The sequence below is a fragment of the Hipposideros armiger genome, unplaced genomic scaffold (assembly GCF_001890085.2).
Source record: "Hipposideros armiger isolate ML-2016 unplaced genomic scaffold, ASM189008v1 scaffold_9, whole genome shotgun sequence".
Lineage (NCBI taxonomy): Eukaryota > Metazoa > Chordata > Mammalia > Chiroptera > Hipposideridae > Hipposideros > Hipposideros armiger.
Window position 1 is genome coordinate 670,102 of NW_017731359.1, and position 27,569 is coordinate 697,670.

General features: G+C 42.1%; 1 protein-coding gene and 1 non-coding gene across 2 annotated transcripts in view; one reads left to right on the forward strand and one right to left on the reverse strand.

The window, feature by feature from the left end:
- HYDIN (HYDIN axonemal central pair apparatus protein) overlaps positions 1-27,569 on the reverse strand; it is a 355,182-nt gene that overhangs the window by 300,397 nt on the left and 27,216 nt on the right. The window lies entirely within an intron of this gene.
- TRNAV-GAC (transfer RNA valine (anticodon GAC)) lies at positions 315-388 on the forward strand. Its single transcript has one exon. It is a non-coding gene; the product is annotated as a tRNA-Val (tRNA).

The window sequence follows — 27,569 nt, forward strand, 5'->3', positions numbered from 1 at the left end:
GGGTTGCTGTGAATCGCCTGCGGCGGCATAAACTGCAGCCCCTGCTGCAGTGGGTTGCCATGGGCTACAGTGTGTAGCCAGCAGCCAGCATGAGCAGCCCTCAAGCCGCCGTGAGCAGCCGTCCAGAACTGGCGACTCATCTGCCTAGCGTGGGAAGAGCGCAATGATGGTGCCAACTTGGGCCAGTGAAGCAACATCCTCCACAACTAGACTGAAGACAGCAACTTGTCTGTCCCCCTTCCCCCAATACCCAATAAAAATCTTAAAAAAAAAAAAATTAAAACTTTTGACTTTAAAACACAACTCAAGGGGGTGCTCGGTTAGCTCAGTTGGTTAGAGCATGGTGCTGACAACACCAAGGTTGCCGGTTCGATCCCTGCATAGGCCACTGTGAGCTGCGCCCTCCCTAAAAGAGTCAGCTATGCCATTGTAGAATGAAAGTAATGTGTAACCAATGACCATGGCTGTTCCCCAATAAAAATTTAAAATAAAATAAAAGACAACTCAATGAAAAGACAAGTGAATAAGACATGGACCAAAGATATGAACACATACTTCACCAAAGAATAGAGAGGATAACAAATAAGCACATGTTCTTCAATATCACTATTCATCAGGGAAATGCAAATTAAAAACAGAATGAGACACCACTACACATCTACAAGAATAACGAAGATTTGTATAGAACAAGTGAAACTCTCATACCATGCTGGCGGAAATGCAAAATGCAGTCCCTTTGGAAAACAGTTCGGCAGTTCCTTACACAATTAAACACTGTAAATATACTATGGTATACTTACCATAGAACCTAGCAATCTCACTTCCAGCTATTTATCCGAAAAACAAAACAAAACAAACGTATGTCAACACAAAGACCTATATGTGAATGTTTATAACATTTATTCATAATCACCAAATACCAGAAGCAACCCAAATGTCCATTAATTGGTGGTACAGCCACTCAGTTGAATAGTGCTCGGCAATAATAAGAAATGAAATATTGTTACGTGCAACAACATATACAAATCTCAAAAGTAATGGTTAAACAAAACAAGCCAGGCAAAAAGCGCAATGTATTTGAAGATTCTATTTACATGGTATTCTGGAAAACACAGAGACAGAAATTAGATCATTGATTGCCAGGGGCTGGATGTGGGGAAAGGGGATTAGCTCCAAATGGGTACAAGGGAACTTTTTGAGCTAACAGAATCATTCTATACATTTATCTGGCTATATGACTATGAATTTTTCAAAACTCACAGAACTGTACACCTAATATGAATGAATTTTATAGTATTTAAATTATACATCATAAACCTGACTTTAAAAATATAGCTAAGAACATGCTGGGAGAAAATATTAATTTAAATTATATCTCAATATAGCATACAAGTAACAATATCATCCAGGGGATGTACAGTATTCCTACAAATCAGTACAAAAAGAAGAGTCCAATTTAAACTGGCCAGAGACAAAGACAGGCAATCCACAGAAGCCCATAATCGATTAACTGCTTGATTTCACTAGTTATCTGGCAAATGTAAATTACAACAAAGTGATAACCATTCCTTTCCCATCAGAAGACACAGTTTTAAAAGACTGATAATACCAAGTGTTGATGCCTATGCAGGGCAAGTACTATCTCTGTAAGACCCCAAAAGAGTTATATCAGTTGGGATGATGGAATTTCAACTATATCCACACTTATATAAATCAAAAGACAGGAAAAAAAAAAAAAAACCTTTAAAATAGTTGTCTTTGCCGGTCCAATCAGTGGGCTATAGAATGAGGTGAGATGGTAGTCCAGAAAACGCTAGTGACATTTTCATCAATGCTGGGACAACAGCCCAGTGCAGACTGTGAAGGCCACAGAAGGTAGGTACGCAAGAATGATTCTAAGGATTTAGCAGCCCTCCAAGCGAAGAGTGATGTCCAGTGATGTCCACTTAAATAACGATAGCCTCCCTCAACATTCTTGAAGAAAGTGAAGTATGAAATCAGAGTCACAGCAAAATTTAGAAGAACAAAGATATAATGGAACTAATAAATTTATCTTTCTACTCATTTATGGTGACGAATAGGAAAAATCTATAAATTACAACTTTATGAAATGTGTCTAAATATACCCAGAATTAAAGTTTTTCAATAGTTCGATTTCTGAATTGGGTTGCTCCCAGGCGATTTAAAGGATTTTCCAGGGATATTTTTGACTGCACTCAACTTTGACCTTAGCACTGACTTCTGAACCTAATGCATACAGTAAAACGTGACTCCACTGCATAAGCTCATCAAGGTCACAGATCCTGTTCTTAATAACATTTTTTTCCTGCAAAACATCTAGGTTAGTACTAGGCATGAAGTAGGACCTCTATTACTTGAAGGAGTAAAGAAAAGGCGAGTGGGAAAGAATCATGTGATGAAATACAGACTAGTTGAAGTGTTCTTAAATGAAAAGGACAAGACCCAGTCGAGGCAGGGGGCAGGGTAAACAGGTGAGCACACCTAGAGTTCAGGAAACCGGGATGCAGCACAGGTGGGTGGTTAAGAGTCATAGCAACAGCCACTCAGTAGCCCTGACCTTGGGGGCAGTTTCTGAGCCCAGTCGGCTCAGCTGTAAAGGCGGGCTAATCATTACAGTCACTTCCCTTTCTCTGAAATGAGACCATACAGATGAAGTACACCTGAGGGTGCACTGGTCTTGCATTTGATCCTCACAGCCATTCTAAGAAGGAAGAGGGGAGGGAGAAGAGAGAGGGGGGTGTGGCACCCCATTTTCTTTGGGAGGAAATACGGAAAATTATTTGTCCAAGGCCTCGTGGCTAACACGAAGTGAGAAGCAAGGCAAAACACAGGTCTTCTATCCTTCAGGCATACGCCTGGCCCTTGCTACCTGTCCTGGCTGAGGAATCCCAAGAACCGAAATCATAGGTTCCGCTATTTTAATGGGGGTGAGGAGAAGGGGTCAGGGGAGGGCTAGGGGCTCGAAAGCTTGGGGAGCCCCTGGGACGAAGGGCGGGGACGTAAGGAGGGGACACCCGGACAGGCCCCATGCTCCTCACACTGAGACCCCATAATCACTGCTAGAACTTCCGACCCCAGCGCACCCCCACCGCCCTGTCAATTCCATGCCCCATTCCCCGCCAAGATCCCGCGTCCAACTCACAGACGCCGCAGTTCAAGGGGATCTCCACCCGGCTCCAAGCCGCTGGCTCTCTTCCCACGCTGCCGGGTCCGGAGCTGTTGCCATCCGTTGCCACAGCAACTACGGAGCGCTGCACAACCTAGCAAGCCGCGCGATGATTGGAGAAGGCATGCGTCCATAGCAACGTCCAAGCAATGATACTTAGTGAAAAAGAATTTGATTTTCAAGAATTTGGGGGGCACCGTCTCTCCTTAAAGGCATCTGTCTTACTTCTTTAAAGGTGCTTCATGCAAAATCTCATTTAACACTTGTCTCTCCGTGTTGCTGTGAGGGTTCTCACTTCTACAAGAATTTTTAACTTGGGGTCCTTTTACCTCAACAGGAGGTCCATGAACCCCCTTAAGTTATATGCAAAAGTTTGTCCATTTATCCAGTAGGATCGTCCATAACTGTAGATTCTCAAAGGAGCCAGAACCAGAACCCAGGCTGATGAATGCCCAAGACAGTCCAAGAGAATAACTTCTATTAACTTCTGTATGTATTAACCCCATCTTTCTTCTAAGAGAACACAGATAAAAATAATGCTGTTCTTCCCAGACTTCATTTTGACTCTGGCTTCATTCAAATCCTGCCTTAAGAAATCTCCCAAAGACTCTGACAAACTCTTGCTTTCATTCATTCATTCATTCATTCATTCAATAAACATCTATTGATCACTAATTATGGGTCATACATTTGTCATAGAGGCACTCAAAAAGTGCCTTTTCTAGCCACTGGAAGATAGCAATTGTCAAGACCTTAATTTCTTAGAGTTTTCCATATGGTGTAGGAGACAACTGATGAGTAAACAGGATCATTTCAGACTGTGATAATAAACAAAATGTGGTGATAGGATGGAGAGTGTATAAGGTGGTACGCCCTGTAGATAGGGTGGTCAGAGACATTCACATTGAGGAGATGGCATTTAAACTGAGACATGAGAAGACACCAGCTGTAGAAGAGCAAGGAAGACAGCAACACAAGCAAAGGAAATCGGAAGTTAAACGAATTTGGGTGTTACAGTAAATGAAAAGCCAATGTGACTGAGAAGGAGAGAGCCTGTAGGATGTGGTCAGACACAATCCTAACTCTTCAAAGGACTGACTACTTCTCCCTACTCGGTTGCTCCTTCATCCCCAATCATACCCTATCATGTCACCCCAGTTTTTCCTTCATAGCCCTTGTTACTTTTTATTGTCCATGAGATCCACAGGTCAGAGACTGTGTCTACGTTGTTCAACACAGTGTCCCCAGCACCTAAAATAATCGACCCAGCATAAACAGTAAATAAAATTTTGTTGACTGCATGAATCTCCATATCACAATACTAGGAATGATGGTAGATCATGGGGACAAGACAAAGACACCTCAGTCTCCTTAGGGCTTAAATGTTTATGGGATAAGTGAATTACAAATGATGTAGGCAAACTAAATGCATGCAGAATTGAACGGTTTAGACTGTAAGTGCCGTGGGGGGCCATTGAACAATTCCCTGGATAATTTTTTCATTCTATCACAATTCAGTCCAAATTCACAAACATCAAATACCTACTATAGGCCAAGCCCCGTGGTATACAGCAATGACCAAGAAGAACACCAATCTTGCCTGTAGAGCTTACAGTCAGTCTACTGTCATGCTGTCCTACAGTAGCCAACAGGTACTTGTGACCACTGAGCACTTGGATGTGGGGCAAGTGTAAACTATGGTCAAAGACTTAATGCAGGGCCGGCCGAGTGGCTCAGTTGGTTAAGAGCTCGCTCAAGAGTTTGAGCTCTGAGCAACAGCGGTTCGAGTCCAGCCCGAGCTGAGCAGCCGCTGAGCTGCCAACAGGTAGCAGGATGACTCGGCTTAAAAAATAAATAAAAAAAAAGACTTAATGCAAAACAAGAATGTAAAATATCTCATTAATAATTTTTAATATTGATTTAATATTGAAATGACATTTTGAATATATTTTGAGTTATATAAGATCTATTATTAAAATTAATTTCACGTGTTTATTTTTTTAGTCTCATTGCTAGAAAATGTTAAATTACATATGTGGCTTGCATTATATTTCTATTGGACAGCACTGGTCTAGTAGGAACTTAATACTAGGTGAATAAACTAATAAACCTTATTACGATGCTAATATCGACTTTTCAGCTGAGGCACAAGGGGTAGCAAATTTCAAATAGAGAAACTAGACCAAGAATTTACAAAGAAGACAGGTCAGACAACGCTTAAGCCTTTCACACTGAGTGTATAAAAGGATCAGAAGTAGGCGATTAGGGAGAATTTCTTCAAAGACAGCTGAGCTGTAAGCCCCACCTCCTGACTTCCAGTCAAAAGAAAGGGGCTTTGGGGGGGCCACCAGATGAGATGAGTTTAATATATGGCCCCTGCCAGTTAGGGGCACAGTGAGCTTGTATCTGAACGTACCCAGAAGTTCTAAAGGGCAAGAAATGGGAGAACTAGTCAGCAGACAGCAGAGCAAAGGAAAAATTACTTGGTTGGGAATATCCTGCCCTCTTCCCCCAGGATTTATCAAGGTAAAAAAAAATGCATGACTGTTTTCCATGGAGCAGATGTGGGCTACTCAAGAGAAATGTTTAAGGTCATTTTGGGTCCTTTCTAAGAGGGAAATCCAGTAGGACAAAGAGACCTCAGCAAAGAGAACCTGAGGGTATTGCTAGGTTCCTAGAGCCCAAGGAAAAGCAAAGAATCAGCCAAACAAGAGATGCATTTGACCCACAGGGTACAGATGCCCAGTGATGAGGCTAAGTTTTCTGAAAGACTCTTGAAATTGCCTCACAAGTGGAAGTGTCAGCTTAATCACAGCAGTATCAGACATGTAACAACTTTCTTACCATGTTTTCCTCTCTTCTCTCCTCATGATCTAATCCCAGAGGGGACAGAAAATAGTTACCCATCTGGGGGCACAGGTGCAGAGGCTGGCTACAAACCCAAGCAGAAGACAAGAGGAAAGAAAGAAAAAGGTGATTGTACTTTCCTTCTCCAACTGCAGGCTTCCTGCTTGCAGCAGGCCCAAACTGAAAAAGAAGGGAAGGCATAACTTTAAAAGTTTTGGTTATCACCTTGGACAGAACATTCTAACAACTATATTAAACTGTGTTTAGACACCCAAGAGGGTCCATAAAAGTCTGAGCACCTGACTAAGTTCACCCAATTTGCCCCACAGAGACATTTTAAGAGAGACTAGAAGACAAAAATGAAGTTGCTTTATGACTGCAGCCCACAAGTCAAGCTTGTTTGACTTAAGGGTCACTTAAGATGAACAGGCTATAAATATAGGCAGAAACATGTGCTATTCTAGAAGTATACAGAACAGAAGATGTATAAAGCTAAAGACTAAAGTGCATATTATTCAAGGGATAAAAATAGGTGATCTAAAGTTACATAGCACCTTGACCTCAGACCTAAGACTAGCGTCTAGTCCCCTACCCCCGGGGACCTTGCTGGGGCTGCTGAGAGCTGCAGCCAGTGACCACGGCCGCTACTCCCTCAGGGCCCATCTGCAGCTGCTGCACAATGATGGAAGCCTAGTTTGTTCTCAGTGTCAGATAGAAGGGCAGGCAGGCAAACACAGGGAAAAACAAAAAGCCACGCATCCGGAAATGGATATCCCACCGAAGACTAATTATGGTATTAAAAAGTAGATCCAATTTAGGAATCATTTTTATTAGCTTACATTTCCCTTTAAGCAAAAAGGCTAATTGGAAGGATGAAGGCTTCTCCATTCTTAAGCTGCCTGACCCCTAAGGAACCTCACACTTGGGTCAGGCAAGAGAAATGAGGCCACAGCCTTGTTCCTTGCAAGAACTAAGTAAATAATTGGGTCAATGAGCAGTGAAGGCTGCGAAGACTGAGCCTTCTTCAGACTTCAGAGTGGTAAGGACAGTTACCCGGAGGGCCCCCACCTACCTCAGAAAATCCTGGTCCATGGGGCCCATGCAAGGGTGGGCCCTGGGCACAGAATTGGGAAGCAGATACCCAGGAATCATGAAGTCACCATTGTAGAGAACACAGTAGTTGTTCAATACATGAGCAATGATTTTTCTTACCAGTATGAGATGACTTCAGTTCTAAACTTACTCCTTGTGTGGAGTTTGCTGCTTAGCCTCTCTGTGCTTCATGCAGCTCCCACCTCTATAAAACAGGGGCAACTACTGCATAGGATTGTTGAAGATTAAAAGATATAACATAAACCAAGGGTGTAAGAAATAAAAAAAATTATTAATATCATCACCACCATCGTTCAGGTCAGTCTTCTCTTTGACATCACCCCCAAAGTACTAGAGGCTGAATGTTTGTGTCACTACCCAAAATTCACTAAGCCCCAATGTGATGGTATTAGGAGGTGGGGGTATTTGAAAGATGATTAGGTCACAAGGGTGGAGCCCTCATGAATGGAATTAGTGCCCTTATAGAAGAGACCCTAGGGCCGGCCGAGTGGCATGTTGGTTAAGAGCTGGCTTGGGACGCCTGCTCTGAGCAGCAGGGTCCCGGTTCGGATCCCACATGGGGGCCAGTGACACTGCCCTCTACAGCTAAGATGGTGAACAACAGCTTGACCTGGAGCTGGGCTGCCGTGAGTCGCTGGCAACGGCGTAGGCTGCAGCCCCTGCTGCAGTGGGCTGCCATAAGCTACCGTGTGTGGCCGGCAGCTAGCGTGAGCGGCTGGCAGCCGGTATGAGCTGCCAAGAGCTGCCGTGAGCGGCCATCCAGAGGCCGGCGACCAATCTGCCTCACCCGGGAAGAGCGCAATGATAATACCAACATGGGCCAGTGAAGCGACGTACTCCACAACTAGACTGAAGAACAAAACAACAGCAACTTGTCTGTTCCCCTTCCCCCGATTCCCCCAGTGTTGTTCCCCTCCCCCAATTCGCCAATAAAATATTTTTAAAAAAAGACCCCAAAAACTCCCTCACCCCTTCCTCCATGTGAGGACACAGTGAGAAGACAGTATCTATGAACCAGGAAGTGGGCTTCCTTCAGATACTGAATCTGCCAGCACCTTGATCTTGGACTTACAATCCTCCAGAAATGTAAGACATAAATATCTATTGCTTAAGCTACCCAGTCTATGGTATTTTTGTTAACAGCCCAAACGAACCAAGATACCCAGCCTTTGTTTAAACTCCCATTCTTTATTCTTCCATTTATCAAGTTTTGACTGAGAACCCACTAAGCACTAAACCTTATATTAGGTACTGAGTATACCCAGATGAATAAGATACAGTCCCTGCCCTCAAGGGGCTCAGAGTCTTTTATTTTCAGGATGCTTATTTTCCATGCCTTCCTGAACTTAAGATCAAGCATCATGCCACTCCAATTTTAAACAGCTAAAATTTTTGGAAACTTCTTCCTGAGTTAGCCCAGAAATGTGATTCCCAATAATACATATATCTAATTTCTCTTTTACGTGACAGTCCTTCCAGTATAGAAATCATCCATCATGGCCTTCCAAGTCCTCTATTTTCAACCTAACCTGCCCAAGTCTCAAATTTCTTATGTGGATGATTTCTAGTCCCTTTATATCCTAGTTATGCTTCACAAGACAAATGCCATTGGGCCAATGCCCGCCCTTCATCATTGCTCAAAATGAAACACAGTTCTCTCAAGTGCTCTGAGTAGAGTAGGATTATTGTAAGAAAAAAATTAATTCTTCATATTTTGAGATAGCAAATAAATTCTCATCAGCCTCATTTGGTGAGTAGCCACCATGAGAATTTTCTGTTGATGCTTGGGTGGCATAAACCACAAGCCTTAATTAGACTGAAAGGTTGCCAAAATTGAGACTCATTTCTCCACACTTCTTTTGTTTTGCCTTAGTCAAGACTCTTGGTTACAAATTAGAGAAACTCACTCAACCTAGCTTACGCAAATGGGAGAGTCTGTTGAAGAATTCAACCAAATCATAGAACCTGAAGGCAGATGGACTTCCTGAGACAGGAACAAAGACACAGAAAGTTGAATAAAACCAAAGCATTGCTGGTCGCTCTGTATTCCTATCTCTCTCTGAGCCCAAGTGTCCCTTTGTTTCCACTTCTGTACATCTGTGTCATTTTTCTCCTTCACCTTGGACTTGTCTTTCTCTCCTTCTCCACCCCAATCTTATAGTAGTCATCCCTGTGCCTCACATATCCATCTCTCAGTGCACACGCATCTCTACGTCTCTAAGTATAGTGGGTTATAGGGTGGCTCTGAAAAAGATAAGTTCACAGACTAATACCCAGACTCTGTGAATATTACCTTATTTGGAAAAAAGGGCGTTTACAGATGTAATTAAGGATCTTGAGATGAGATTATCCAGAATTCCCAGGTGGACCCTAAATCCACTGATGTCATAAGAGACAGAACAAGAGAAGATATAGGCACATAGAAAGGAGGCAGCAATGGGACCACAGAGACAGAGATTGGAGTGATATATGGCCAAGAAAGCCAAGGATCACTAAGGGCCAACAAAAATTGGAAGAGGCAAGGAAGCATTCCCCCAAGAGCCTCCAAAGTGATTGCAGCCCTGCCTATGCCTTGATTTCAGACTTCTGGCCTCAAGAACTGTCAAAGAATAAATTTCTGTTGTTTGAAGCCAGCCACTTAGTGGTAATTTGTTGAAGCAGCTATAGGAAACAAATACAGTTTTAATTCTAAATTCTTGGGAGAGAAAATCTAATATTGAGGCTGACGGCTCAAGTACAACATATCCCCCATGTCCAATCGTCAGTGAGATGAGTCACACAAAATGAATAGGCTGCCAGGACCACTTCTGGAGGGAGGGTGGTTGTCATTCTCAAGAAAGTGAAGGTGGGTTGGCCAGGGATGCCAAAAGCCATCTATTGTATGGGAGTTCTCCAATCATCCAGGTCCAAAACTTCCTTTTCCAAACCTCTTTCCTCCATCTCCACATCCTATCCATTCAACATATCTGGACAAGTATTCTTTGCCTCCAATTTTTCACTTCTGAATATCTTCAAATTTTCCCACTTCTTTCCAAGTCCTCTGCCACCACCCTACCTCAAGTCAGCATCATATCTTGCCTTGGTCTATTGCGATAGTCCCTAAACTGTGTGCTGGGTACCAGTGAACTCACAAAGATGTCTCAGGATGTTTTAAGTTTTCACGGAAATCACAGCAACATCTGTCAGAAACTACTAGCTTGAGGTAGTTCACAGTTTCAACACTACATTATTATACTGCTTCCAGTGACCCAATTTCTTCAAAGCTGGGTTTTCACTAATTGCTGTGGTGAAAGTAAATACCACTTGAATATAAATGTAGAACAGGAAATGAGGGTCGTGGTGTCTAATATTATTCCAAGGCTTGAGAAGGTATGCTGTGGTCAATAGGCACTAAATTATTAGGATATAAATACTTACGAAGCTATTTAGAACTAATTACTTAATAAATGGAATTGTCACTTATTTCTTTTGGCCCAGGGATGCCGCAAAACAATTGCTAAGATACTAAAAATATTGCTCACCTTTTCATTCTTATTTTACCAAGAGTGGGAGATGAAACTAATTCCCATGTCGAAGATGAGCCATGTATAACAAATCATTAATGCCCTCAGAGAAGACTAGCTAGACTCTTCTGAATAGAATGACTTTCTGACATTATCTATTGCATCACTTAGAAAATATAAGTATGTTTTGCTTCCTCTCGTGGGAATGTCTAATATTCAAGTCAACTCACAAAGCATATATTGAGCATTTACTGGGTGGCTTACAATAAAAAGCACAAGATCTAGGAAATACGCTGGAGACTCAGTTCTACTATCGCCTGTATGTCCTAGGCTACTAGCTCCTTCACTTCACCTCTCTGAACCTCAGATTTTCCAGCTATTCAAGGGCATGAATCGGTCATTCAAAAAAATGTTATTTATGAGCCTACTCTGTGCTCAGCACATACCATAAAGCAGTATTCTCAAACTTTTTTTTAATTATTGCTCCCCTAAAAAGACTTTTTAGATGTTTTTGTCTTATTATGCCTCTCAAACTTTAATGCTATGTATATACTGTAAATCTGTTTATGTACTATATATAAATCTGTGCTTTATACATAAAAAGAGTGATTCTCCCCCCTCAAGAACCCTTGGGGACGGTATCACCCCTATTGAGAATGTACGCCCTAAGGAAACAGAGGACATTTCTGCTCTCACAAAGCCTACTTTATTAGAAGTTGGATAAACAAATAAATAAACAAGTAAAATATCAGATGTGAAAATTGCTATGGACAAGTAAAACAGAATGCTATGATGGAGAATGACTGAGGGGATGAGCCAGAGGCCTCTCTGAAGAGGTGACCCCCAAGGTGAGATCTGAATAACAAGCAGGAGCAGCTGGGCATCTACGAGGGAGGAGCCGCTGGGCAGTGTAGTGTCCTTACTGGGCACAAGTCTGGCAAGAGGCAACAGAATAGCAGAGGGGCACAGTGAACTCTGGTGACACCACCATTAGATGGTCATTTTAAAGACTGTGTAGCACAGCACAGAAAAACACTTTGGAAATAGTAGATTGCTAAATGAATGAGAAGGATATTTATGTGCAAAACGCTACTTTTAGTCACTACGGGCAAGAAATGAAAATGACTAAACTCCAGCCACTGCTGTCAAAAAGAGCTGTTTTTGAAAAACAGCTAAAGAAGTTGGATTCTGGGAAAAGGTTTAAACAACCAAAGATATCAGATATCATCTAGATAGACCTGGAAGAGACAGAAATGTTAGAAGTAAAGAAATGATACCTAACAGTTCTGAAATACTCAGTATATGCTTCTCTGCAGAGTGCTTTACACACATGAACCCTCACAACCACATGTGGAATTCTCTCCATTTCACAACTGAGGAACTGAGGCTCAGAAAGCTTCAGTGACTTGCCCAAAACTACACAGGCAGTAAGTGGCAGGCCATAGGTCTGTCTGACCTGTGTCTAAGGTCTTAACTACGATGATACAGTGTCCCCGTCTAGTTCTTTGCAGCACTCCATCTTCTACACCTGCCCGCATACTACCATCGCCTTATATTTACTCCATTTGTAGAACTGGACTTCTCCTGCTAGAACATCAGACTCAGCTCAACAAGTAAAAAACTAATTATAGTGCCTAGGAACAAAAGGGCCTCGGAACAAAAGACGTCAGCACCATGTTTCATTACCCTCTGTCTGGCTTTCAGAGGGGAAACATATCGTATCTCATCCAGGGAATTAGTCAATATGGACTATGTCTGGGTTGGAAGTGAACTGAAAGGCAGATTTTATCCTGTTTTAGACTTCCTAAAATACAGACCCAAAAACTGCCAACAGGACTACACTGCCAGTGATTAACTGCCAAGAGGAGACGCAGAGAGAGACACTTGTCAAGAGGAGATAGGAGACACCAGACACTTGCTGTGTCTGTTGGCCGTGAGACATAATTTAAATAGTAGTAGATATGAACACCCAGGATCAGGGACTGATTCATGATTTCAAAGTGTCATATGGCTCAGGAGCAAAAAACATCTGGCAGAGAGGCCTATGGTTTAAAAGGGGGTGGAATCAGAGCTAGTCTGTGAAAAAGTCTTCCAGTCATCAGGCATGTGCAATTCTAAGCAGAGGATTGCGTTCTCGTCAATACCCAGGCAAAGCCCAAACTGTCTCCTGTAGGAAAACACTTGAGAATGCAGTTTATACAATTATAGATGCACTGTGCTTTCTTCTCCCCCTTCTCTTTCTCCTTCTCCTTGGAGGAAAATCTCACAAAACAGAATGGCTGTGTTTGTAGGGCCCAAAGTGCAGCAGTCCTACAGAGAATGAATACGTCTGTGGTGTGTGAGGTAGCACACAATGCTACGCATGCAACTAACACTAACAAAAACGCCAATTTATGTCAACCATGCTAAAGGAAAGACTGAACTATCTCTCCATTCTCTCTAGAAAATGACACTACAAAACCATTGTTATATGAAAGGGCAATCAAATATTATGGAGGCAAAGTGTAGGAGAAAAATTATTATAGAAACGTGGCAGGCAGTTAATGAATTTTAAAAGATCGTATTTTTTTTTGTGATGTGTGTGGTATTCATCAGCTTTTTAAAAGTTATAATGTTATAACTCATCCTTAAAAATTCACTTTTGTATCTAATTTGTATTTTTAATAAAGGGCTTCCAAAGTTGTATAAGCTTCAAACCCCACAAAAATTAGCCCCTGGATGGAGCGTGCAATCAAGGGGAGGCAAGGCACATAAACATGCAAATACTACTGTGCAATACATCACAAAATCAATAGCACTGTAATCACCTACAAAACCACTCAATAATGTTTGGGGGCTACACCATCCCTATATATAAACAGCTCACCAGCTCTTAACCATGGGGAAGATGACAATATCTGAGATAGATTTGAATCTTAGCTTACTTGGGAATAAAAGATTAAAGAATGACAGAGCCAGGAACTACATAAAGGAGAAAATAGAGATGGGACAGGATTTTGACTTTAGAGAGCAAGGGGTGTGACAAATCTGATTCCCTTTTCACTTTCTGGCAAAATGAGGAAGGATTTGTGAAATACCTAGAAGAGAAGAAAGAAGTATTTGATTTGAGTCCATATAAAAATTGTGCTCCGACAATTATAATATACTGTTAGAGAAATGGAGAGGAATACATAAGCACTCATCCATTCATTCATTTAAGCACACGTTTCTCAGACACCTAGATATTCAAGACTGTATCAACTGTGTGAGATACTAGGGACAAACAGAGGAAAACTCTCAGTTGTTTATTTTCCAGCTAGACTAAACATAAAGGGGTACAGCTTTTATAATAATGACATGGGAAAGGGGCCAGAAGGTAGGCAGACACTGAGCTAGTGGTCTTTCATAAACTGACTGATCTGAACATTAGAAGGAAACAAGAAAATCAAATTTAAAAGCAACCCATTGCCCTCGTCTTCCCATTAGACCAACCCTGAGGCTTTGGAGAGTCCTCAGGTCCCCGGCCTCATTAGAAAAAGCAGATGGACATATCAGAGGGGTTAATGGCAGCCAGGGATGACCCTGATATGATCTGATCCTAGCTGCTGACCCTCTGGAGATAGTTATTACTTTGAAAACTGAGGGCAATGACTTTTTGTGGGTAATGAACCACACGGTAGAATCTAAAATTATGTGAAGATTTAAGAAAAATAATACCCTCTATAGGAATAGAGGGGAAAAGGAGCAGTAAAAATTAAAATAGGGTAGTAACAACATTACAAACTGTCTATTAAATCAAACATTGCCTACTTGGACTAATAAAGGTACTTACAGCATGGATACCACACCCAAAAATAAAAAGTTTTTTTAAATGTTCTTAGCTATTTTATTAATGAGGGAAAAATTGGGAGCTTAGTGGAGAAACATGGCTGACATATACATAAGCAGACAGTGGTGTGTGTGTGTGTGTGTGTGTGTGTGTGTGTGTGTAATTTCTTGAGAGCCAAGACGAATATGAGGACATAAAGTCAAAGTCCACACGGATAGAGTGGAATTATATGATGTGTTCTGTCCATGTGTGCCTGTTTCTGATCAATTGTCATGGTCGGTCAATGTCTACACCTTGCCACCTAAACCCTTAACAAATGTGCTTTATTTTTGCTGCTGGTAACACAGAATCATCAAGAGGTGTGTGAAATTGAAGCATTCTATACCAGGGATAAATGGGATTCCCAAAGAGTGCAAACACACCAGTGATCACAGTTGCTATTTTTATCGGATAATCTGTGGATGTTTCCCATCCCAGAATAACAGTTCTTGTTCCACTCTCAGAAAATAGTTTCATTACTTAGGAGCTCAGGAAATGAAAACAGTTTCCAAATCAGTAACTATTTCTGCAGGGTCTCTGCCTTTTCCCATACACAGCTTCAGTGAGCTGCTAACAGTTCAGTGTTCATAAGTATGCAAAGAGAGCATTAACCCTCCTGATTAATCAATCCAATGATTTACCCAAATTCTTGCCTGTGAGCACTTTTGGACCGTGGCTGCTGCTCGCACCACTCTTGTTTCCCCACCTCTGTTAGCCCTTCTCTTGTCTAGTGCTGGGCATAAAAATGATCCCTGGTCTAGACTGCTTATACAGTCCTCAGCAGGCTGCCTAAGAAACTTCCACTTGGACTTTTAAATTTTAATAATAAAGATTGCGGACTTCCATGAATAATTGGCCGATAGAATTTGAAAGCCAACTTCTTTTGCTCATTAAAATTTAGGGCGGCCATGTTACACGATCAAGGACAATGCACTCATTTCACATCCTGGGACATAGATGACTGGCTATCCCATGCAAGAAGGGATTCAATTTACATTTAAAACACGTTTCCTGGAGTGTGACAAAAGCTCTCTGTATTATAGAAGTTTGAAATTGTTGAAGTTTAGCCAGTGAATTTTAGAAAGTGTTTGTGATTGAAGTGCAAAACTGAGTAGAGAAGCTAATACCTTGATTGCAGCCTTGTGAGAAACCCTGAGCCAGAGGAGCCAGCTAAACTGTGGCAAGATTCCTGGCCCACAGAAACAATGAGATAATAAATGCTGTTGTTTTAAGCTACTAAAAAAAGGAAAATGAGTAAAGTTTTTGTTGAACAGTCACACACATACTTCTGGGCAAATGTATTATCTCCTTATCTTTTTCCTTCTCATCTTTTCTAACTTGATACAAACTATGCAGCAAGTGGACAGCTCCTATTCATACCAGACTTTAAGCCACAGGTAACCCCAGCTAAAGCCATGACCTAGAGAGGTACACATTCCAGTGAGGTGTGCACATCTCACACACACACACACACACACACACACACACACACACCCTATTTCATTTACTCTTCTGGGGGAAAAATTACTTTAAGAAAACACCTATTTATTTTTGAGATAAATAAATTCTCCAAAACCATTAAATATAAAGTAAGGGAACTAATTACTTACCCTAGCAAATGAGGTCATTTAGAGCTTGCAACAGAAGAGCCTTGAATTCCACACCAAGAAATTCAAACATTAGTCTGTATGTAATGAAGAACCATTCTGAGATTTCTGAAGATGAAGATGATGTTAAACCAATAGTTAACTAATAGTATTAGGAAGAATGAAATGGAGAGGTAAGGAAGAGGGATCAGGGAGACCGGTTAGGGGGCTACAGTAACAGTTGATGAAAAAAATAATACAGAGTTAACCAGAGATAGTGTGAATGAGAGAAGGGGAAAAATACAAGCTACTGGGGCAGTAGCATCTTAGTAATTAACAGCTAGTTGGATGGAAGATGGTAAAGAACGAGTGGGTACAATTCCTAGCCTTCATCACAGCGTGGATGATGATGCCATTAACGAGACAGGAAATACAGAAGAGAACACAAGCTTGAAGAGAGGAAATGGTGATTATACGATCACATTTTTTTAAAGTTTACTTATACTCTTAATATGATGGGAAGAAAATGATTCCTTATCTCTGTGGTCTTCCTCTCCCAAAGCCATAGCCCCAGTCTAATCATGAGAAAAACATCAGACAAATTCCAATAAAGGAACACCCCACAATATACATGACCGGTACTTCTCAAAATTGTCAAGGTCATCCAAAACAAGGAAAGTCTGAGAACCTGTCACTGCAGAGAGGTGCCTCAGCAAACATGACAACTAAATGTAATGTGCTATTCTAAATGGGATCCTGAAACAGAAATGAACATTAGTTAAAAAATAGGGAAATTAAAGAAATGATAAACTTAGTTAAAAGTTTGCTTATTAAAGCTTTTGATATATGCTACACCCTCATGAGAGCTGGGCAGCACAGAGAACAAATAAGCTCTTGTTCCCCACCCACAAACACCCCACATCACTGATAACTCTATCGCTTCCCCACCACTCACCTGAATGAGAAGGCTGAGATGAAGGAAAGCAAGTCGTTGACAACCCTTAAAAGTTAAGTTTCTGGTACTAATGTTGAAATGGCAAGAAGGGGCACATATGGGTAAGACAGCAATGTGAAAACAGAGGGGAAAACTGGCCTGAGAAGAGTTTTATTTTTTTGAATAGTTGCAAAGACACTATGATCTTATACCTCAAACCTCGGTGCTTTTGGATTTCGTCCAACAAACGTTTACTCAGCACCTAGACAAGCTGCGTACTGTCAGCTGCTAGGGACAGGAGGACAAATATGCCATACATAGCTCCTGCCCATAAGAAGCTCACAGTCTACTCCAGAGGCAGGACTACACATAATTACAGCACATTGTTACAGCAGGAATGCAAGGTGTTAAACAGAAAAACGAATGTTTGGGGAGTGCTGAAGAGGGAACAATTAATTCACTTAGGGAGGTGGTGAGAGAGGCTTTCAAAGATAAGCAGTCTCCTGCCACCTGGAGTGGGAGGATTTGGCATTTGCAAAGCCATGGTGACATTCAACAGCATGGTGTGCTTGGGGAAGTGGCAGCGGAGTTTCAGGTATGAACTTACTACTTGTGGACTGTGAGAAAGGTCAATCAGGGAGGAGAAAGGCTGGAGTTAAGGAGACCAGCTAGGTAGGAGGCTACTGTAATGATTCAGGCTGGAGCCCAACTCTCCTACCTTATTCTTCCATCAACACATTCAAGCCAAAGAAACTTGAGTCCCCAAAGTCTTCTGCTCCTGGCAATGCAGGAAGGCCTAGCATCTGTTCCTTGAGCAGCCAGTGGCTAAGGTTGCCAGTGGCTAGACCTTCTCTCATTAGAGCACCCTGGGGTGCAGGCCCATGTCCATTTCAGAGCCCACTGGGGAATTCCATGTGCACCCCCACCATCGGCTAATAACTCTCCCTTTCTCCTAGGACAAGGCCACTCAGCTTTGACTGTTAGAAGGGGGCCATGCTCACAGCTTGCCTGGGAGCACTCTGACATAGCTTCAAACACTGCAGAAGTTACTATCATTTTTGTTTCCAGGAAGACATGACCAAAGCCATGGAAATGCAAGCTTCTTCCCTTGAAAGTGGGTGAAGACAACCTATGGCAGACACTTTGCTCAAAGCCAGATGGCCTCATGAAACCTTAGGGGGTTGGTCTCAAATTATTATTATTTTTGTCAACTGATAGAGCTCAAAGACCTCAAGATCTGTGACCATGAGCAGTGGTTCCTATTAGGATTTGGCCCCACCGCCTTGCTACCCTGGTTGGTGCCAAGGACAGGCACATGGTGGGATGGTGAAGGACAGACTCTGCAGCACACAGACCTGGCTTTGAATCCTGGCTCCATCACATCCTAGTGATATGACTTTGTCAATTACTTTACCTCTCCATATCTGTTTCCCCATTTGCAAAAATTGGCACAATAATAGTATCCCCTATAAAGGGCTCTTGTGAAGATTAAACAGTATAGTCTAGGTGAAACACCTGTACACAGCCTGGCACATGGTAATCAAAGTTAGCTGGTAGATGCCTTTTGCAGGGCCAGCCTGCACCAGCTCTACCCCATGCCTCTGGTGTGTTACACCAAAGCAGCATACACACTGAACACCTGTCACTTGCATGGCTAGAGGCTGGGGGTAGTGGTGCATCGTGGTTAAGGGTTGGAACTCAACTGCCAGGGTATGAATACTAGCTACTCCGCCTCCTAGTTTTGTGGTCTTAGACAATCAATAACTTAACCTCTCTGTGCTCAGTTTCCTCATCTGCAAAATGGGAGTAATAATAACTACCTCACAGAGTTACTGTGAGGAGTAAATGAGATTCGTCCATAGTGTTGTAGTTGTAGTTTGTTCATTCTCATTGCTGTATAAATAGCCCATTTTGTGAATATTCTATGATTTATTTTTCCATTCTACTCTTAATAGAGATTTCAGTTGTTTCCTTTTGGGGGCTATTACATGTAGTGCTATGAAAATTTTTGTACATACCTTTGGGTGAAAATATGTATACAATTTCTGGGGCAAGTGGAATATCTAGATCAGAGGGTATCAGCTTTAGCAGATGCTGCCAACCAGTTTTCTAAAATGGTTGTTCCCATTTAAACCCCTACTAGCAGTGTATGAGGGTTCAGTTGCTTCACAACCTCACCAACACTTGGTATTTTCTGCCATTTTCATTTTAGCCATTCTCCTGGGTTTGGAGCTCTATCACACTATAGTTTCAATTTGCATTTCCCTGGTCACTAAAATTGAACACCTTTTCTTGTATGCATTAAACACGCATACGGTAAGCATGCAATAAATGTTAGCCATTATCATTATTATTATTCTTTGGTCACCAAAGCACAACTTTTCAAATGGAGACATGGACAGAGACTTCTGGAAACTTCTAAACATTTTATACTCTCTGCCCCATCTTCTGCCTCCTGTGCGTTCCTTTACCCATGCCTCCATCTTCTCCTGGCTATCTTCCCTATAAATAACATGCTTTTTGAGTCTCCCAGAGACTAGTCATACTGGGTAGGAGGAACTGAAAGCCAGGTGAGACTTCTGACCTCCACCCCAAACGGGTTCCCACACTTGCTCAGATGTGGCAATTCCAAGAGGAGCAGAAAGGATCCTTACTCAGTCTCATCCATCTGACCTGACCTCTCTCTAGCTCTTTCCTGATGAATGGTTTTGACAACTTTCTCATCATTACAGCCTCTGGTCAAAGTCAGACTTGAATCTTTAATGCTTTCCGTTAGAAAAGATGCATCACTTGGTTTTTAAGATGCACACAAAATTCCCCTTTCAAAGCCAGTATCCTGAGGGGTTTGTTAATGCATCAAGCCATGTACCTCTGAAGAAAATTCCATGATGAAAGAAGAAGACAGTTAAGCTCTTCTCTCAGTTTAGCCCTTACTTGTAAGCTCTGGAGAAAAGAAAAAAAAATGGCATTGTGTAATTGGGGGTAGAGCTGCATCTTACAAGATCTTGGGAAAGAAAGAAAAAGAAGGTAGCTTAATAACTCCCAAACCAGGTCAGAGTTTTTCATCCATATTTGTGTAAAATAGTCTTCATTATGTATTATAATAGACACTCTTTTATTCTCTAAGTAGCTGGGTTAACAATTCCTCTTTGATGAGACCCACTTTTGCTGAGAAAATTTCTTGGTATACCGTGGAATAAAATGTAGGAACCCCTGCCACCAACGACCTTGAGAGGCAGAAACACTAGAGAACAAATTTGCTGATTGCAACAGAGATTGAAGGGAAGAGAAAGGAAGTAGGATGCTAAGAAGCCAAAGGGATGGTTGAAGACTGTTCAGTGGAATGTGACGCCTTAAGTCTGCAGGAAAGCTGCTTACTTCATTAAATGCATAGTGCTAAGTGAATCTTTTGTGGAAATTTGTGAAGGAACTGAGATCAGCCTGCAGGTCAGCCTGGCGGGGACAGGGGAGGCACTGAGAAATCCTGAGTACAAAAGTCACAATGAAGGGGCAGAAAAAAATGAAGCAGCTTGTAATTTTCAAACATTGTGGCCGGGGCTCCAGACTCAGTCAAGCTTAGCATACCCAACTTGTGGTGGTTTGTGCAGGGCTTTTCCAATGTTAGCATTGGAAAGCTCGCATTCCAGGAACACCCTCTGTCCCAGGCAAACTCTAGTCAGGCTGTAAAACTGAGAATTTGATTTAAATTCACTTAAATTTCTTAGGGCCAGGGAGGTCCCAGTTGACAACTGAACTATAACTAAAATAGCACGTATACCATTTAACTTTTGGTTTCTGAGAATGACAACTTCCTACACGAAACCTTATACGCAGACATACAAATACCAAAAGTACATGATAAATTAAAATAAATGCTTCCTGACAAGTTAAATCCCCCTTCTGATCAATTATTCAAGTTTCCCACCATGGTTTACTTAAGAGGATGCATTCCTCTGTGCACTGAGGAAGATCCACAGCTTAGCCTCAGCTCCTATTCAAACACTCAAAATCAGCTGCCTTTCCATTGGAAGACATTCAGTCTGACCCTGTACTTTTATGAGGGAGAGAATAAGCAGCAGAGCAAGAGGTTCCCTTCTGGGGCTTCTCTCATCCCCGTTTTTCTTCCCCTCACCCACACACACGCAGTATGGAGGAACTGAGCTAGGGAGGACTTGAGTGTTTTCAAAAGTCTGAGCCCGTTGATTTATTATGTTTTCAATAAGTATAACTCTGACTTCCAATTTTTGTAGTCTCAGACACCAGTACAAATCAAGTAACAATGTGACCTCGTTTGTAAACATTTAACTCAGCCCATGGACTCCTAAATTAGGGTACAAACTGGGAGAGTCAGATCAGAATTACATGTCAGGCTAACGAGATTAGCATAAAGCAGTATGATCTAGGTATGCTTTAGAGCAAGACATGGCTGGATTCCAATCCCAAAGCTGGTAGGAAGTCACAATATGACCTTGGTCATGTTCCCTGTGAATGAGGGGCATGAGAGAGAGAGAGAGAGAGAGACAGAGAGAGAGAAAGAATCAAGGATTTGGGCCTGAAGAACTAAAAGGATGAGGAAGTAACCAACAGAGATGGCTGTAGGTAGAGCAGATTTAGGGAGAAAGATCAAGATGAATCAGTACAGGGTATGTTGAGGAGAGAGTTCTAGACTGCAAAATTAAATTTGGGAGTCAGGGACATATAGATGGTATTTAAAGCTGTAACCAAATGACATCATCAAGGGAGTAATGGCAGAGAGAGAAATGTGTCTATGTCCATGGATGTGCCACACTAGAATGAAGCCATCTGGCCAATAATCCCTCCACACTCCTTCTCCCCTGCACCTGTGTTCAGTCAGTCCATCACTGCAAAAGGTTGGGTGTTCTTCCATGAGGAGCCAGCAGCAGTATAAAACAAAGAATTTCAGCTTGGAGATAAAAGAGGGACTCAGGGGCTGGCCGAGTGGCTCAGTTGGTTAAGAGCATGAGCTCTGAGCAACAGGGTCACTGATTCAATTCTCACATGGGCCAGTGAGCTGCACCCAAGCTGAGCTGCCCCTGAGCTGCCAACAGGTGGCAGGATGGTCAGCTGGTGAGAGCACGTGCTCCTAACAACAAGGTTGCCAGCTGGACTCCCGCATGGGATGGTGGGCTACACCCATCAGCAACTAAGATTGAACACGCCACCTTGAGCTGAGCAGCTGCGAGCTGCCGACAGGTGGCCAGATGGCAACTGGACATGGAGCTGAGCTAGCTGTGCCCTCCACAACTAAGACTGAAAAACAACAACTTGGCTGTTCCCCTTCCCCAATTCCCCAATAAAGTCTTTTAAAAAGAAAAAAAAGAGGGACTCAGACTCAGCTCTGCCACTTCCAAGTATATTATCTTGGGCAAATCACTTGATTTTGATAACCTCTGTTTCTTCACCTGTAAATTGGGAGATAACATTATCTCCCTATAGAATATCTGTGTTAAGAAAGTTGAATAAAAATACTTTGTAAAGCACTTTACACATTCAAATCATTATCATTTAACTCATAATCTCTGATAATTAAAGGGGGGGAAATGCTGTGCTTTTGTTAGTGATCACATACAAAGTTTAGGACATCACCTACCAACATTTAAAAAGCATAACCCTTTGAAATACACCCTTTACTCTTATCAAGATTTAAAATGCACATACCCTGGGCCTGCCGAGCGGCGATTAAGAGCTTGCTCAAGGGTACAAGCTCTAAGCAACTAGCAGTTTGATTCCCGGCCCGAGCTGAGTTGCCGCTGAGCTGCCAACAGCTCTGCTAAGAAAAAAAAAAGGCACATACCCTGTGATGCAACAATTCCAACTATCCTACAGATACAGCTTCACAAGCATACAGATAAATGTGTTAGGCATTGGTAATAATAATGACATACTGGAACCAATAGATATCAGTAATGGGTTGGATAAATAAACATTGGTACATTCATACTATAGAATGCCAGTTGTTAAATGTAATGAGAAAACATATGGGGGCGGCTGGGTGGCTCAGTTGGTTAGAGCACGAGCTCTGAGCAACAGGTTTACCAGTTTGATTCCCACATGAGTCAGTGAGCTGCGCCCTCTGCAACGAGATTGAAGACAACAACTTGAGCTGAGCTGCTGCTGAGCTGCCGATGGACAGCCAGATGGCTCAGTTGGTTAGAGTACGTGCTCTTAACAACAAGGTTGCCAGTTCGACTCCCTCAGGGGATGGTGGGCTGCACCCCCACAAGTAGACTGATAACAGCAACTGGACTTGGAGCTGAGCTGCACCCTCCACAACTAAGACTGAAGGATAACAACTTGACTTGGAGCTGATGGGTCCTGGGAAAAATACACGGTTCCCCAATAAAGTTAAAAAAAAAAAAAGAAAGAAAAAAAACATATGTGGGCCGGCCGAGTGGCGCGTTGGTTAAGAGCTGGCTTGGGACGCCAGCTCTGAGCAGCAGGGCCCGGTTCGGATCCCCCATGAGAGCCAGTGACACTGCCCTCTACAGCTAAGATGGTGAACAAACAGCTCAACCTGGAGCTGGGCTGCCTTGAGCCGCTGGTGATGGCGTAGGCTGCAGCCGCTGCTGCAGTGAGCTGCCATTAGCTACCATGAGTGGCCGGCAGCCAATGTGAGCTGCCAAGAGCCGCCATGAGCAGCTGTCCGGAGGCCAGTGACCAATCTGCCTCACCTGGGAAGAGCGCAATGATCACAATACCAACATGGGCCAATGAAGCAACATCCTCCACTAAACTGAAGAACAAAAGGACAGCAACTTGTCTGTTCCCCTCCCCCAATTCCCCAATAAAATCTTTAAAAAAAAGAAAACATATATGTACTGACATGAACAGATGCCCATGATATTTATGTAAAACAATAATAAGCAAGTTGTAGATGATACATTAGTATGGCCTAATTTGTTTTAAATGTCTATATATTCATAAATGTCTATATATTCATCTTGATACATGCATAGCAAAAAGACTAAAAGGTTATGGACTGCACTGTTGATGGCAGTCACTAGGGTTACTGTAAGTAGCTGAGGAATTCATGTCCCTCTGAGGAATATGACTCGTGTTGGAGGAATGACTTTTCGCTTTCTCCTTTTGACGCTTTGGAATCCTTTGAAATGTTATAGTAAACAAAAGATATTTTAAAGACATACCACAAACCAATCCCTGTACCCCAAAGTCCTTAAGAGGGTGGGTACACCAGGAACATAAAGCACATTTCTATTAAAGAGAAAAACCACAGGCCTAAATTGGCATCGCTCATGTTAAAAGCCCATGATACCAAACCTAGATTTAATATCTGATCTAATTGCAGTTTCACCCTCTCCCAGAAATGTAATCTTAATCAACCAGTCTGGAACTTTCTGGTCAAATACCAGTAAGGTAATCTGTCACATGGGCCCTCTCCATCCCCCATAGAAAGAAGAGACAATCTGCATGATTAAAAACCCTTGCCATTTCCTCCCCCTCAAAAGGAGATGTTCCAGCCTAAAAATAATCCTTTCTTTTCTTTTGTTAATAACTCCCTTCCCCCACCTTTCTTCCTATAAAAACCTTCCATTTTGTACAAGCACTTCAAGTACCCAACTAGTTGCTAGATGGGATGCTGCCAGATTCCTGAATCACTTAATAAAGCCAACGAGATCTTCAAATTTACTCGGCTGAATTTTGTTTTTTTAACACTTCCAAGTCCAGAAGAATCTCTCTGGTGGGCTCCTGGTTATATTTCAATTCGGCAAGCCATAGCTTTCCTTCCCACCAATCCATGTAGTAACACAGGTGAAGCAGTTCATTAAGGGGGAAAAGGCCTCATAGTAGAGCCACTTCGGGAAGGAAAAAGGAAATGCAAATGTATTTTGAAACAGATGGCATCTGAAAGAGAAAGTGTGTTCTGGCAACCAGAAGGGAAAATCACGGGGAGGAGAGAAAAGCAGCAAAAGAGAAACAGCCAAGGGAGGTGGTAAATTAAGTGCGAAGCTGAAGATTTCCAAGGGATTTTTCAGCTTAGGTAAGAGTTGGGCCTCTAGACAATTCTGCTGCCAACGCATGTAGACATCATTTTACATTTCTTTTATTAAAAGTATTCCACTAGAGCAGTAGCTCCAAACCATGATATCCTGACACTAGTTTGTTACCAAATGTTCCAAGTATTGAAGTTTTCAAATAATTTATGCATTCTTTTTTTTTTTTTTTTTTTTTTTTTAGCTGAGCCATCCTGCTACCTGTTGGCAGCTCAGCGGCTGCTCAGCGGCTGCTCAGCGGCTGCTCAGCTCGGGCTGGACTCGAACCGCTGTTGCTCAGAGCTCAAACTCTTGAGCGAGCTCTTAACCAACTGAGCCACTCGGCCGGCCCTATGCATTCTTTATATATTGAAAGAGGACCCGAGGTTAACTTCTTGCTCACTGGCATTCTGATACGCTTCTAGGGGTGAGACACAAAGGGTGGAAACCCTGACAGGGTTGAAGGAGTTGTGTACAACCCGCAGACTATTCGTCTCACTACCTCCTAATACTGTTGCTCTTCTTTCTGGGCTCGGGCGCTTCCCAGGGCTTACTGGTGAGGTAAGCAGGACGACCCTACTGTCGGGAGATCCCTGTAACAATCAAGAGTCATGCCACTTCCCGCCTCATTTACAGTACAAACCAAGGCACAAGCGTCCAAAATGTCCAATAACAAAGAGATTAATTGATGGATTATTTCACACTAAACTGCTTGCTCTGGCAGCTGCTCAGTATATCAAAGAGCACCCAGGAACTAGGACGGTTCCAACAGGGTACAGCTCCCCTATCCAGTGAGGGATGGAAGTCCTTATGTCTGTATCAACCCCTCCTGTCATACCAGCAGCAGTTCACACACAGGACTGCTAAGGATGGGTTCTCCACATGGTCCTAAATAACCTTTTAATGTCACAAAAACTGAACCAAAGCCAAGAATATATTATGACGTCTCAAATTATCAGCTCTATTTGTGGGGTAAGGTGTATCAAACTGATAGTCATGCACCAAACTGAAGGTCAGGAGACAAGTCTTCTCCTCTGGACATGGTCTTATAAAATGGGGCTTGTGATACAGGGAGCTTTGAGATTACATAAGCTCTAGACTTTGGATACAGAGAACTGAGATTCCAGATATTCATATACCAAGCTAAAGTTTAATATCGAATTGTTACATATACATGTATGTGTGTATGTATATATCTGTATGTGTCTGTGTGTATAATGTATATGTGTGTGCATATATATACATATACATATAGATGGAATAGTAAATTATTTCGATAGCCCTTTCCACCTATGTTAATATCTCATTTAACCTCTTGAAGGCAGAGTTCACCTGCAAGTATGTCAGTTGCCTCTTTCAGAAAAGGATTTTTTAAAACATAATGACAATGTCTTTATCACACATAACAAAATTTCTAAGTCCTTGATAACATCTAATTCCTAGTTCCTATAAAATTTCCCAAATTGTCTCAAAATGCCTTTTTTACAATTGGTTCATTTGAATCCAAATACAAACAAGGTCCACACATTGCATTACACACACACACATACACACACACACACACACACACACACATGCGCGCGCGCACACACACGTGTATCCTATGTGTATGTAAGTGTATCGTAGCTCTATCCACTGGGAGGATGAGAGGGGCTGGGAGTAGTAATACCCAACAGTAATAACACCCGATCATGGTATCTAAACACTATTTTCCACTAAAACGAATCACGGAGAAATGGCCGATCGAAGGGCTAGAGAAAGAAAAGTACAACATGTGCTTGGGACACCTTGTGCCAAAAAGTAAGGAAGTACTCAAACAATGATGGGACATACCAGCACACACAAACGCCAGACTGATGGGGCTCCTGCATTTCTAATCTGAGAAATCTGAACATCAAAATAAATAATGATATAACAGATAACTCATTAAATAAGAATCCATGAGTACACTGATATAAATGAATATTTGATAAAGAATAGGATATTTAAATATTTCAAAGCACCTCCTCATAAAATACTTATCAATTACAAAGGAAAAAGAGTAACTTCACAGTGAAGAAGCCTGATAGACCCCAACTTAATCAAGTGACCAAAGTGAACATCCTCAATAAAGAGACAAATGAAAATTTTTTTTTAAAGTAGACTGCTTCAATGGATTAACCCTGTGGGGTTTTTTTTTTTTATTCATCATTGTATCTCTCTTTTTTTTAAATTATTATTTTTTATTGTGAAATACACATTTTTTTAGAATTAGTTTCTCTTTTTTTTTTAAGATTTTTATTGGGGAATTGGGGTATGGGAACAGCGCTGGGAAATTGGGGGAAGGGGAACAGATACATTACTATCCTTTTTGTCCTTCAGTCTAGTTGTGGAAGACGTTGTTTCAACTGGCCCAAGTTGGCACCATCATTGAGCTCTTCCCAGGTGAGGCAGATCAGTCGCCGACTTCTGGACGACCGCTCACTGCGGCTGCTGGCCGCTCATGCTGGCTGCTGGCTACACACGGTAGCCCATGGCAACCCACTGCAGCAGGGGCTGCA